This window comes from Dendropsophus ebraccatus, chromosome 1 (genome assembly GCF_027789765.1).
Source record: "Dendropsophus ebraccatus isolate aDenEbr1 chromosome 1, aDenEbr1.pat, whole genome shotgun sequence".
Classification (NCBI taxonomy): domain Eukaryota; kingdom Metazoa; phylum Chordata; class Amphibia; order Anura; family Hylidae; genus Dendropsophus; species Dendropsophus ebraccatus.
Genome location: NC_091454.1, coordinates 63,425,406 through 63,438,924, shown reverse-complemented (window position 1 = coordinate 63,438,924; position 13,519 = coordinate 63,425,406). Strand labels below are relative to the sequence as shown.

Below are 13,519 nucleotides of genomic sequence, written 5' to 3'. Positions count from 1 at the left end.
TGCAGAGACTCCTGAAGCATTGTTTCTGAATCAGGGAAGGGGCCTGAGAACAGTTCTGGGGAGTCTACCAGGTTGGAATCACTCACTTGCTTTGAGTGGCTCAGTTGGGAGCAAAGGGGATCAAATGGAGGATTGATACCTCCAGTTCGTTGGCTAGGGACACTAGACAGCGCATGGTTCACAAATTGCTGGAGACGTTATCCGCTATGCACATCACTGTTTTTACATTTTTATTGGTACTGCGTATACTACTGTCAGCAAAAAAGAACACCACAGTATACAACGGCGCATACTCTATGAGCACCACTTGACTGTTGCACTATGATACCAGTTAGATTGTATAATACTGGTCCTATACTGTATGGCAGATTTTTGGGGGGCTTTCTTTTCCAGAAAGGGATAACACTAGTAAAAAGAAAATAATAACAAAGTTTTAAAATTTTGGATAGCAGCGATTATAATGCTGTAAGAAAAAAGTGTAGCATAATATATAACAGTGTATACTATGTGAGCGCCACTAGACTGTCACCCTATGACACTGGTTAGACTGTATAATACTGGTACTATACTGTATGGCAGATTTTTTTTCTAGTCCTAAAAAAGGACTTTTGGATAGTTGTGGATTGCTGACTATTACTAATATATACCAGTATACTATCCTGTACAATACTGGCATATTATATGGAACTAGAAAATGTACCCGGCGCTGCCCGCGTATAAAGTGTCAGTGTGTTAACTAGATTTGTTCTAAGGTGCCCAGGAGGCCAAGCTAAAGGTATTGTTTCATCTGAGTTAATCACTGGAATTAGTGTATACCTGTAGTGCATAGTTGGAGGGGTTCTGTATACCCACAGTGTATAGTTTTTAGGGGTCTTGCATATCTGTAGTGCATAGTTGGGGAGCTGTATACCTATAGTGTATAGTTGAGGGGGTCCTGTATACCTGTAGTGTGTAGTTGGGGGGGGGGGGGCTGTATACCTGTAGTGTATAGTTGAGGGAGGTCCTGTATACCTGCAGTGTATAGTTGGTGAAGGTCCTGTATACCTGTACTGTATAGTTTGGGGGTCCTGTAAACCTGTAGTATATAGTTGGTGCTGTATACCTGTAATGTATAGTTGGTGGAGGTCTTGTATACCTGTAGTTTACAGTTTGAGGGTCCTGGATACCTGTAGTGTATAATTGGTGGAGGTCTTGTATACCTGTAGTATATAGTTCGGGGGTCCTGTATACCTGTAGTGCATAGTTTGAGGGTTCTGTATAACTGTAGTATAGAGTTGGTGGAGGTCCTGTATACCTGTAGTGTATAGTTTTTGGGTCCTGTATACCTGTAGTGTATAGTTTGGGGTCCTATATACCTGTAGTATATAGTTGGTGGAGTTCATGTATACCTGTAGTGTATAGCTTTGGGGTCCTGTATACCTGAAGTATAAAGTTGGTGGGGGTGCTGTCTACCTGTATTATATAGTTGGTGGAGGTCCTGTATACCTGTAGTGTATAGTTTTGGGTTCCTGTAAACCTGAAGTGTATAGTTTGGGGTCCTGTATACCTGTAGTATATAGTTGGTGGAGGTCCTGTATACCTGTAGTGTAAAGTTTGGGGGTCCTGTATACCTGTAGTATAGAGTTGGTAAAGGTGCTGTATACCTGTAGTATAGAGTTGGTGGAGGTCCTGTATACCTGTAGTGTATAGTTTTGAGGTCCTGTATACCTGTAGTGTATAGTTTGGGGTCCTTTATACCTGTAGTATATAGTTGGTGGAGTTCCTGTATACCTGTAGTGTATAGTTTTGGGGTCCCGTATACCTGTAGTGTATAGTTTGGGGTCCTGTATACCTGTAGTATATAGTTGGTGGAGGTCCTGTATACCTGAAGTATATAGTTGGTGGAGGTCCTTTATACCTGTAGTGTATAGTTTTGGGGTCCTGTATACCTGTAGTGTAAAGTTTGGGGTCCTGTATACCTGTAGTATATAGTTGGTGGAGGTCCCGTGCACCTGAAGTGTATAGTGTTGGGGTCCTGTATACCTGTAGTGTCCTGTATACCTGCAGGGTCGTATTTACCATTAGGCACCCATGGTCTGGTGCGTAGGGTAGCACCTTGCAGAGGGGAAGTACCCTCCCGTTCAGACTTGCCAGAAAATCTGGGGTCTTTTCGAGGGGGGTATGGCGGTATTGGTCAGTTCTGGTATAGCTTTGTTATCCAGTCACAGTATGGTGGTATTGGTCAGGTCTGGTATGGCAGTGTTATTCAGTCACAGTGTGTCGGTATTGGTCAGGTCTGGTATGGCGGCGTTATCCAGTCACAGTATGGCGGTATTGGTCAGGTCTGGTATGGCAGTGTTATCCAGTCACAGTATGGGGGTATTGAACAGGTCTGGTATGGCAGTGTTATCCAGTCACAGTATGGCGGCATTGGTCAGGTCTGGTATGGCAGTGTTATCCAGTCATAGTATGGCGGTATTGGTCAGGTCTGGTATGACAATGTTATACAGTCACAGTAAGGTGGTATTGGTCAGGCCTGGTGTGGCAATGTTATCCAGTTACAGTATGGCGGTATTGGTCAGGTCTGGTATAGCAGTTTTTTCCAGTCATAGTATGGTAGTATTGGTCAGGTGTGTTATGACAGTGTAACCCAGTCACAGTTTGGCGGTATTGGTCAGGTCTGGTAGGACAGTGTTATCCAGTCACAGTATGGCGGTATTGAACATGTATGGTATGGCAGTGTTATCCAGTCACAGTATGGCGGTATTGGTCAGGTCTGGTATGACAGTGTTATCCAGCACAGTATGGCGGTATTGGTCAGTTGTGGTATGACAGTGTTATCCAGTCACAGTATGGCGGTATTGGTCAGGCTTGGTGTGGCGGTGTTAAATTTGACGTGTGGAGCTATTACCTACCTATCCTGATGCTAATTGGTGAGTGAGGATGGGGCACCTTCAGGTTTAGTGCTTAGGGCAGCAGCTGGTAATACTGTCCTGTATACATGTACTGTATAGATGGAGTAGGGGGTCCTGTATACATGTACTGTATAGATGGAGTAGGGGGCCCTATATACATGTACTGTATAGATGGAGTAGGGGGCGCTGTATACATGTACTGTATAGATGGAGTAGGGGGTCCTGTATACATGTACTGTATAGATGGAGTAGGGGGTCCTGTATACATGTACTGTATAGATGGAGTAGGGGGTCCTGTATACATATACTGTATAGATGGAGTAGGGGGCCCTGTATACATGTACTGTATAGATGGAGTAGGGGGCCCTGTATACATATACTGTATAGATGGAGTAGGGGGTCTACCAGGTATTACTGTGGATGTTGTGAGGCAGCTGCCCTAGAAACCATTGCTCCCTGTGAAAATGAAAGCAGTAATCCTATTGGTTGCTAAGGTTCCCAACTGCTGACTGCTGGGCAGCTGCAGCTAATTATATCACCTGTGTTTGCAGTGTGGAGATTTTCCCATTCATCTCTATGGGGCGCCGCTCTTCCCCCTGCCCTCCTGTACATCTGGTGGGGACGAGACCTTCGCAATAACCTTCCCGGGTACCCAATGTATCTATGTGCCAAATTTGGAGTCAAACGGTTCAGGCATTTGGAAGTCTATACGGGACAGACAGACTTTCATTTTTATTATATAGATTAGCAATTTTCCAGTCACACTGACAGACTACTTAAAAGGACTTTTGGGGTTTTGGTGAATCACCCACCTGACTAACTACACTAAACCCTACACTACCTATTTTCCTACTCCATTGACTCTCCCTGACAACTAAAAGAAAGCAACTGAGTTGAGCATCTGAGACCTGGATCTATATAGACCTAATGCAGTCAGCCAGTTACTGCTATGCCAGCAACCAACATAGCTGCTGCGTAGCAAGATCTCCCAGCCCCTTTACCGCATGTTTATTGGCTAAGTACTTAAAAGTATTGAGTACATTTGAGTACCCCAATGCTCGAGCGAATGGTGAGCTCTAACAAGCATGTTCGCTCATCTCTACTTATCTGCCATTTAATAGACTTTGGTGGGTATGCATATTTTGGTGTATGCTTAGTTATAAAATGCCTTAACCACAAATCCACAGTATTACTTTTTAAGTAGTGACTAAATTACCCGATGTGCAAATTTAATGAAGGAGAGAGTAGTCAACAAGGAAACAAGAGCGACATTGTGCTTTATTAAGTACAATAAAAAGGAGTGACATTGGGCTACACTAAGTACTTTCTAGATGGGCTCTTTCGCTCAGATTGTAATGCTACATGGGTTGTTGTCCGTTTGAAGTAATTATAATTTAATATTCTGAGCACCTTATGCCAATAACCTCAGAACTCTGTCCCTGTGATTTATTTAAATTCCAATAAATTATACATATTTTGCACTTTAGTAATTCATGTGAAAATTATTTGGAGACATCTTACTATAATGCACCACAGCATGGTCTCCTGTGGCCGTAAGTACATCAGACAACAGTTTTATTCCTCTTTTCGTTTTCTATGGGAAAGCAGCATGTCCCAGCCTTAGGTCACAGATAGCAGCAATACTTCTGTAGTATAAGGAAATAACATAAAGTGTTATTTTATACACCAGGACTATCTAAAAGCCTCTAAATGTTCTATTTGGCCCCTTGTTCCCTCACAGAGTCTATAGGATGGACTTCAAAATCCTGCTAGAGGATTTCTTATTGCAAACTGAACAATCACCTAAGTCAGATTGGGAAATACTGACCCCTAATTTTTCTGGTGGACAGCTTGTCATGTTTATGAAGCAGCCACATCTTCTCATCCTCCTAAAGCCTATGGTCTGCCCTTCTCTCCCAACCACATAATCATTCTATTATTACTAACAAAATCCAGAGATAGCTACTAGAGATGAGCAAACCGGGTTCGGGTTCGAGTCGATCCGAACCTGAACGATCAGTATTTGATTAGCGGGGGCTGCTGAACTTGGATAAAGCTCTAAGGTTGTCTGGAAAACATGGATACAGCCAATGACTATATCCATGTTTTCCACATAGCCTTAGGGCTTCATCCAACTTGAGCAGCCACCTCTAATCAAATGCCGAAAGTTCGGGTTGGGATGGACTTGAGCATGCTCGAGGTTCGCTCATCTCTAATAGCTACCTATATGGTTACCAATTATCTTACTCTATATGAGCTATATTTATAGTATTATTATCATTACAGATGAGCAAACCAGATTTGTGCAAAGCAAAACTGATCTGCGCTCATATTCCTCAGGCTGACGGCTCCGTGCAGAGGGAGCTGTATCCATGTTTTCCATACATTTTCCAGGCAGTCCCCGGGCAGTATCCTCCCTCTGCATGGTGCGGCCAGCCTGAAGGATACGAGCGTAGATCAGTTTTGCTTTGTACGAAGCAAAACGAATCTGCTAGCCCATCTCTAATTATCATGTTTGTTGGTTAGGGAGACATATGAATCTGTGCATGGTAATACTATATGTTGCTTGGCTCCATCAATGTAAAACATACATAAGTTTCCTGGGAAATAAATAGTGATTTAATAAATGTTCAATAATTACACACACATACACACACACACACACACACACACTATATCTGGGGAAGTCTTGTTGGGACTGCAACAATAAATATCAGTTCAATTTACCCAGCGAGGGTCTTGTGTCCCTAGAGTATAAGGAAATTTTTCAGAATAGTCAGGTAACACTTGTACTACTAAATACATCATTTTGGATGAACAAATCATATCCACAAACAAGCAGATATGTAAGGAAGCTCAGCCAGAATGTTCTGTAGTGTTAAAGAGGCTTAGTACAGCGGTTATGCCATTTCATTCCTCCTTGAACGAGCAATACTATATATAACTTTCCATATACATGTCCATTATGTTTATAGTATAGTAAAAAAATAGCTTGTTCCATATTTGGAGGCATTTTAATTCACTGATTTATTGATTTATATGTAATAATCTAGTAAAACCATGGTCAGCTTTAAAGGTCAATGGTAAAGAACATAAAAGTGCAAGACAAAAAAATCCACACACTTCCTATATGTATAAATGCATACATACAAATGTACTGCATACATCTACCCAGCTCATTCATCAGTCCCTATCCACAGTTTATGCTTTGCTGGTGTTGTGGGAAGCTCAATAACTATGTGAGGATGTCAGGAAGAAAATATCCATATGGAACTTGTGAATAAGCCACATAATGTCTTTATTGGCCCAGATTTATTTGCCTTAATCCAAAACTGTCTGGTTTAGCCCATATAAACGAATCACAGCTCAGTTTTCGGTCCAACAGCTTATTAAGATTAGAGATGAGCGAACCGGGTTCGGGTTCGAGTTGATCCGAACCCGAACGTTCGGTATTTGATTAGTGGGGGCTGCAGAACTTGGATAAAGCTCTAAGGTTGTCTGGAAAACATGGATACAGCCAATGACTAGAGCCATGTTTTCCACATAGCCTTAGGGCTTTATCCAACTTGAGCAGCCGCCGCTAATCAAATGCCGAAAGTTCGGGTTCGGATGGACTTGAGCATGCTCGAGGTTCGCTCATCTCTAATTAAGATATGAAAGTTGAGCTTACTTATACAGTGTTGTCAAAATTGTACTGGCTTCAACATTTTTTTGCTTGAGTTACCCCTACAGAAAGGCATGTATTCCTTTCATTTTCAGTGTGATGTCTCGGCAGCTCCCTGGCTCCGCCTAATCTCCAGACAATGCCTCATCCACTGTCTCTCAGGAGGCTTGTCTCCATCTTGTCTCTGAACTTACCACGTCTAGGTGATGTCACCTCTTCTGACCACCCCTACTACCTACAGCTCCATTTCCCTGTCATATTCATATCTTTAATGAGACCCTTTTGGAAAGACAGCATGTCACTCTGACTTTTAAAGATTCCACAGGGAAGGGGAGACTGAGCTGTGAGCTATATCGATTGAAATCTCTATCTACTAGTGTTAACTTTCAAACTCTTATCACCACAAACAGAACCGGAAGTCTTAGCTTATTTTTAGTACTAGAGGTGGGAATGAAAACAGCAAGATTTCAGGATTATGATATAATATGCTAAATAAAAACCTTTCGTTAACCCTTTAATGACATAGGACGTAAACTTACGGCTCTTTGCTGTTATCCCTTTCCATACCAGACAGCCCCTGGCTGCTATCAGTAGCTGGGGGGCCACTGCTAATATCTGCACAGGACGAGATAGTAGCATCTATTTAGCTACTTAGATGCCACTGTGAAAACTGACAGCAGCATTTACATGGTTCATTGGTGGTCCAGAGGGGAGATTGGGTTGCTGGAATGCCATCATGGTAAGTCGATCTGTTATACCTATAGCCCGGGTCTTCTTCTGGTCTCCACTGCTGTCCCACTCCGGCCATTGCTTCAGGCTGCTGATTAGATAAAATCGATCAATGGAGTACATAGGTATTGCGAAGATATCTATGAGCAGTTATAGTATTGCTCATAGAGATCTTTATTCTAAAATAAATAAAATTCTAAAATAAATAAAAAGTTGCTTATTTTTGTAATCGTCATGACTTAGAAATAAAGATAATGTCTCATTTTAAAAATAGCTTTAAAAAATTTTTTACAGCGCAAATAATTTGTTTTGTCTTTTTTCGTTTTTTACAGCATATTTTATGGAAAAAGTAAGTGTGTCATTACAAAGTACAAACATTTGCTCCATCCTTTAGGGGTAAATAATAGGTCATTGTCTAATATATGATTTTAGATTAATATGGCTTTGGAAAGTAGTTTAACCTTACTAGATCAGGCTCTAACTACACTTTTCACACATTTTTCTAAATAACATGTCAAGATTAACTATCCGACATAATATATGGAGCTTGGCCAAAGTAAAGGAATACAGAGTGTGTTTGTTGGCAGTAGTGCCAATGACATGGCCCAGTGGATTCCCCTACTTAATAAAATATACAGAGCCAGCATGGGAAGGCTTGACACAGTGCCTGGGACTTGCAGTGCTATTGTAACTGGAAATATATAAAGTGCAGCCAGCACAACCCCCCAGTTTATGAACTTTGTGTGTTTAAGTATGACTCCTGATGCTAATGACAGGTGACAGCGCAGCTTCAGTCATCCTTTTACTTGCGTGCTGCATTTTCATATCCTGAGTTTAATGGATTCTTGTAGAGTAATGATAAAAAAAAAAAAAAAAAAAAAATTCCAGCAGAATGAAGGATTTATGTAATGTCTGGAAAGCAGCTGTCATTCCCTTCTGTCCAGTTGTCTCCACTGAGTCTTCTTAACATAATCTTATTTGATGCAGGTGTCATAGGATTGACATAGGATCTGTATTAATCCTATGTAGTCAGAAAATATGCATTCCAAATAATTATAGACACCATAGACACAGATATCATTATTACCCCAAACAATAAACAGTGGCTTGGACCACCTTCTATGACCAGTGCCAACATATCATTCATGCACATGGCATTCTGAATCTGAAGTCCAGATGCAAGGACTAAAATATCATGATATCAATTGGGTTTTAAAGAACTAGTTGCTGAACATAACTACATGCACCTACCTCCTCAGCTCCAGTGCAGCCGTAGTTTTATGAAAATATATGTAGTGTGAACATAGCCTTATACATCATTTTAAGTTGATTAGCAGTAGGGGGTCTGTCTGCTGCCACCAACCTTTGTATTGAAAACTGCAGGACTCTAGTGCTCACTTGCTGCTGATCCCTCACTGATGGTGCCAGTACCACTGCTCAGAGATTCCTGTTCTTTGTCCCAAAGCATAGGATATTTACTGCCACCCTGAGCACTTTTTTAATGATGTTTTAATTGTGTTTTGCACTAACTAAAATATATACATAAAGTTAAAAATCACTGGGGGTGAGGGTGCAGGTGGGGGTGGGATGAGCAGAACATGAAAAAACAGAAAAACCATATATACACTCTAAAGGTGGGTTCACACTACAGAATTCTCGCGGATAAACTCCGCGGAATTCCATCGGCTGTCCACGCACACGGCTGCGCGCCTTTCCGCCGGCTCCATAGACACCATTCTATGGGCCGGCGTTTTCTGCTATCCGCTGAAAGAAGTGACATGTCACTTCTTTCGGCGGACAGCAGAATACACTGGCCCATAGAATGGTGTCTATGGAGCCGGCGGAAAGGCGCGCGGACAGCCGATTGAATTCCGCGGATATTATTCGTGAGAATTCCTCAGTATGAACCCACCCTAAGCCATGTGGTGGAGGGAGATCAACCCTAAGAGGTCATGTGCACGGCCTGTATATACAGATGATGTGCATCATGATGCCATGAGCTCCACAACTGTTTAAATCTCCATACTACTGTACTGACACGACCGTGCAAAGATTTAACTATTTTAGAACTCAAGGCATCATAATAAGTGATGATACCAAGCTTTCTGAAGTCCGGTCTGCATCATACAGATTGTGCACAAAACATGTGACTGACTCCTTAGCACTTTTAAATGGAAAAATTTTCTCTGGCCAGCCCCTTTAATATCAAACTTTCTGTGCTTACATGCTTCGGTAAAGATCCATAATCTTTAGATAAGGAATATGCACCTAAGTAGAATCTGAATCAGGCAAATGCATCATGTGAAAGTTTGGTACATCCATAAATGGAAAAATGAAAGTGTTCTATTGTGATTATCGAGCCATAGATCTCTCTATCTCCATATACACTGCACAGCCTATACCACCCATGTCAAAGAATAAAATAAAGATGCAATAGATGTTTTAACATATATATTCTTCAATATCTTGTATTAAACAACAAAAAGTACATATTGTAAGGCTGCAGATGTCACCAAGTTTTCGACAGTAATAGCATGCTGCAAATGATAATTAAATAAATCTCTGTTGTATATGTCAAATCTCAGGGAAAGTATGTTTACCAGGTCAGAGGAAATATTGCCAGAAAATATATTTATCTGTAAATTAGCATAACTAAACAGTTTTAGATGTGGCTTCAATAAAGACTTTGTAAGCAAGATATACTTTTGTGGAATCCCAGGGGAAGGAAATCACAAGGAGAACAGAGACTGGATTGGAGAATACTGACATTTGATGGGCACAAATAAAAAGCTTTAGCAAACAGTGACATCTCAGCTTGAGGACTGCACGGCTGCAATAACTGGAGAGGATATGCAGAGAGCGGGAACGCTGGGTAAATAAGAGCGGGGGAAGGGACTCATCACACTGAGGTGTGCAGCAGCCAAAACAATCTATATTTTGTCAACTATCAATAAATGGTTGACAGTCCACCAAAGTAATAACATTAAAGGAGCTATTCAGGTTATAGCAATAAGTCTATAGAGCACAAAAAAAAGCTTACCTAAATAATGTTAGTGTACCACCGATTCCCGATATTCTCTGTTTACAAGCAAAATGGGGTGACATGATATTGCTTTCACATCATCTAGTCCATGAGTAAGCAGAGAGAACTGGGAATGACAAGCAGAGGAGGAACATGAACAGCACAATATCAAGGTATGTTATTGTGGTTTCTTATCCTTTTTGCTGCCTATTATGGTAACCTGGAAAATCCCTTTAAAGCGACTCTTTACCCACAACCTGAACCCCCCAAACCTCTTGTACCTTCAGATAGCTGCTTTTAATCCGAGATCTGTCCTGCGGTCCGTTCTGCAGGTGATGCAGTTATTGTCCTGAAAAACAACTTTTAAACTTGTAGCCCTGTGCCCAATGGTCGTGGCCTAGAATATCTGTGCCCTAACTTTGCACTACCCCTCCGTCCCTCCTCCCCACCCTCTTCATCATTAAGAATGCCACTGAAACATTTTGTCCATGCTGAACATTACACAGGTGTCTTAACTATCCAGCTTATGTGCCGGGCTGACACAGGTAAGGAATAGGAGACAATCTGCCTGGAGCATTTCTAATGATGAGGAGGGTGGGGAGGAGGGACAGAGAGGTTGTGCAAGCCTAATGCATACACAATCTAGGCCACACCCGTTGGGCATGGGGCTAGACCCCAGGACAGATCTTGGATTAAAAGCAGCTATCCGAAGTTACATGCGGTTTGGGGGGGTCAGATTGTGGGTACAGAGTCACTTTAACAATGCTCAGCATGCATCTTAGGAAGCCACAAGGTGATACCATTGCATTGGATGTCAGAGAATATCTCCTTTGAGAACTACTTCAGAAATCGCCCACAGCACTCCGATATATTCAAAGCAAAACGTGAATTTATTTAATCGTGAATACAGCACAGCAAAAAGTCAGAACTATATTCTTTTTGTGAATAGTTACCTGTCCATTTAAGCTTTATATTGTAGAGACTCCTCAGTGAAACAGTGTTTTGACTTTATACATATACAAGGTATAATGCATTTGGAAAGTCTTCAGACCCTTTGACTTTTTAAACATTTTGTTATGTTGAGGCCTTTTTCAAAAATATTTTCCCCTCATCATTTTGCACTCAACAGTAAAAACAGAATTTTGGAAACTTTTTTTCAAATTAAAGTGTCACTGTCATTATAACTTTCAAAATCTAAATCAACAGTAGATGTGATATAAAGCAAGTCTGTATCCAGGCTATAAAACAAAGCTGAACTTACCAGAAATCCAGGTCCAGTCTCCTGAAGGCAGATTTTTAGACTTGGTTGGAAAAAAAAACAGACTAAACTCAGGAATTACAGCCAATACAGAGAGTCACTGCTCACTGTGTCCATCAATCACATGGCTGCCTTCTTTCTGTGAGCGCTCAGATGGCCTGGTATAAACAGGACTTCCTTTTTGCTGACTCTTTGAGAAAAAAGTCAGAAAACAGGAAGTGCCGTGGTTTTCCATGATAACTAAAAAAAAAAATGAATGTAAATTGCAAACTTGCTTTATATCACATCTACTGTTAATTTAGGTTTTGAAAGTTATAACGACACGGACACTTTAAATAAAAATTGAAATTTGAAATTTATCACGGGGCCTCCCATTTCTCTTGATTTTTTTTCAGAGATGTTTCTGCACCTTGATGAGTCACCTGTGAGAAATTCAGTCCATTGTAGATGATTTGGAAAGACACAGCCCTTTCTATATAAGCTTTCAAATGTAAAAATGCAGATCAGAGCTAAACTAAGTCATGAGGAGGAAGGCACTACCTGTAGAGCTTAGAGACAGGATTGTGTGGAGTTACAGATCTGAAGAAGAGTACACAAATATATGCTGCACTAAAGCTCCCAAGAGCACAAACCCTCTATAATATTTAAATGGACAAAGTTTGAAACAACTAACCTCCTAGAGCTGACTGCCACACCAAACTAATCAGTAATCAGGGGAGAAGGGCCATGATAAGAGAAGTGACCAATAACTCAAGGGTCATGCTGGCAGGGATCCTGCGACTCTGTATGCAGATGGGTGAAACATTCAGAAGGTCATCCAAAACTGCAGCACTACACCAATATGGGATTTATTGTAGGGAAGCCTCTCCCTAGTAAAGGGCACATGAACGCCTGTATAGTCTGCAAAAAAAAAAGCACCCAAAGATTGTAAGAAACAAGATTTTTTTTTTGGTCTAATGAAACCAAGATTAAGCTTTTTAAATCATGTCTGGAGGAAACCAAAACCGCTCATCACCTACCCTATACCATCCCTACAGAGAAGAATGGTGGTCGCAGCATCATGCTGTGGGGGTGTTTTTCAGCAGCTGGGACAGGGAGACTAGTGAGGGATGAGTGAAGTAGAATGGCACAAAGTGCTGAAATATTTTTAATAAAAACCTGATCCAGAATGTTCTGAATCTTGGATTTAGCCGAAGGTTTACTTACAACAAGACAATGGGGGAGATTTATCAAACATGGTGTAAAGTGAAACTGGCTCAGTTGCCCCTAGCAACCAATCAGATTCAACCTTTCATTCCTCACAGACTCTTTGGAAAATGAAAGGTGGAATCTGATTGGTTGCTAGGGGCAACTGAGCCAGTTCCACTTTACACCATGTTTGATAAATCTTCTCCAATGACTTTAAGCACACAGCCAGATAACACAGAAATGACTTGGAGGCAACTCTGTCAAAGTCCTTGAGTTGAACCCAATTAAATCTTTGTTGGAGAGACCTGAAAACAGTTATTCACTGACAGTACCCATTCTAATAGAGCTTGAGAGGATCTGCAGAGAAGAATGGCAGCAAACCCTCAAATCCAAGCATGTAAAACTAGTGGCATCATACCCAAAAGACTGGAAGCTGTAATCGCTGCCAACTAAGGTACTTTAACTAAGTACTGAGCAAAGAGTCTAAATACTTATGTCAATGCAATACTTTACTCTTCCAGTTCCAACAAATTAGCAAAGATTTATAACATTCTGTTTTCACTTTGTGGTTATGGATACGGAGTACAGAATAATGGGGAAAAAATATAATATATTTCTGGTGAGGCAATTCTTAAGTGGACATTGCAGAATGATCAGTAAGCTGATGACGTTACCACATCTACTATGCTTGGGCTAAATAGGGACTAGTTATGACCAGTAGGTGATCATTAGCGTCAGGGCCGGGACAAAGAGTAGGCAGGCAT

At 41.2% G+C, this 13,519-nt stretch overlaps 1 long non-coding RNA gene across 2 annotated transcripts; it reads right to left on the bottom strand.

The window, feature by feature from the left end:
* Positions 1-4,324: 4,324 nt before the first annotated feature.
* Positions 4,325-12,834, bottom strand: LOC138793458 (uncharacterized). Of its 2 annotated transcripts, XR_011363272.1 has the most exons (4): positions 12,774-12,834; positions 10,328-10,436; positions 7,317-7,375; positions 4,325-4,540 (listed from the first exon to the last, which is right to left on the bottom strand). It is a non-coding gene; the product is annotated as an uncharacterized lncRNA (long non-coding RNA). The 2 variants fall into 2 exon arrangements; XR_011363273.1 differs by lacking the exon at positions 4,325-4,540 and having other exon boundaries at positions 7,108-7,378.
* Positions 12,835-13,519: the final 685 nt, after the last annotated feature.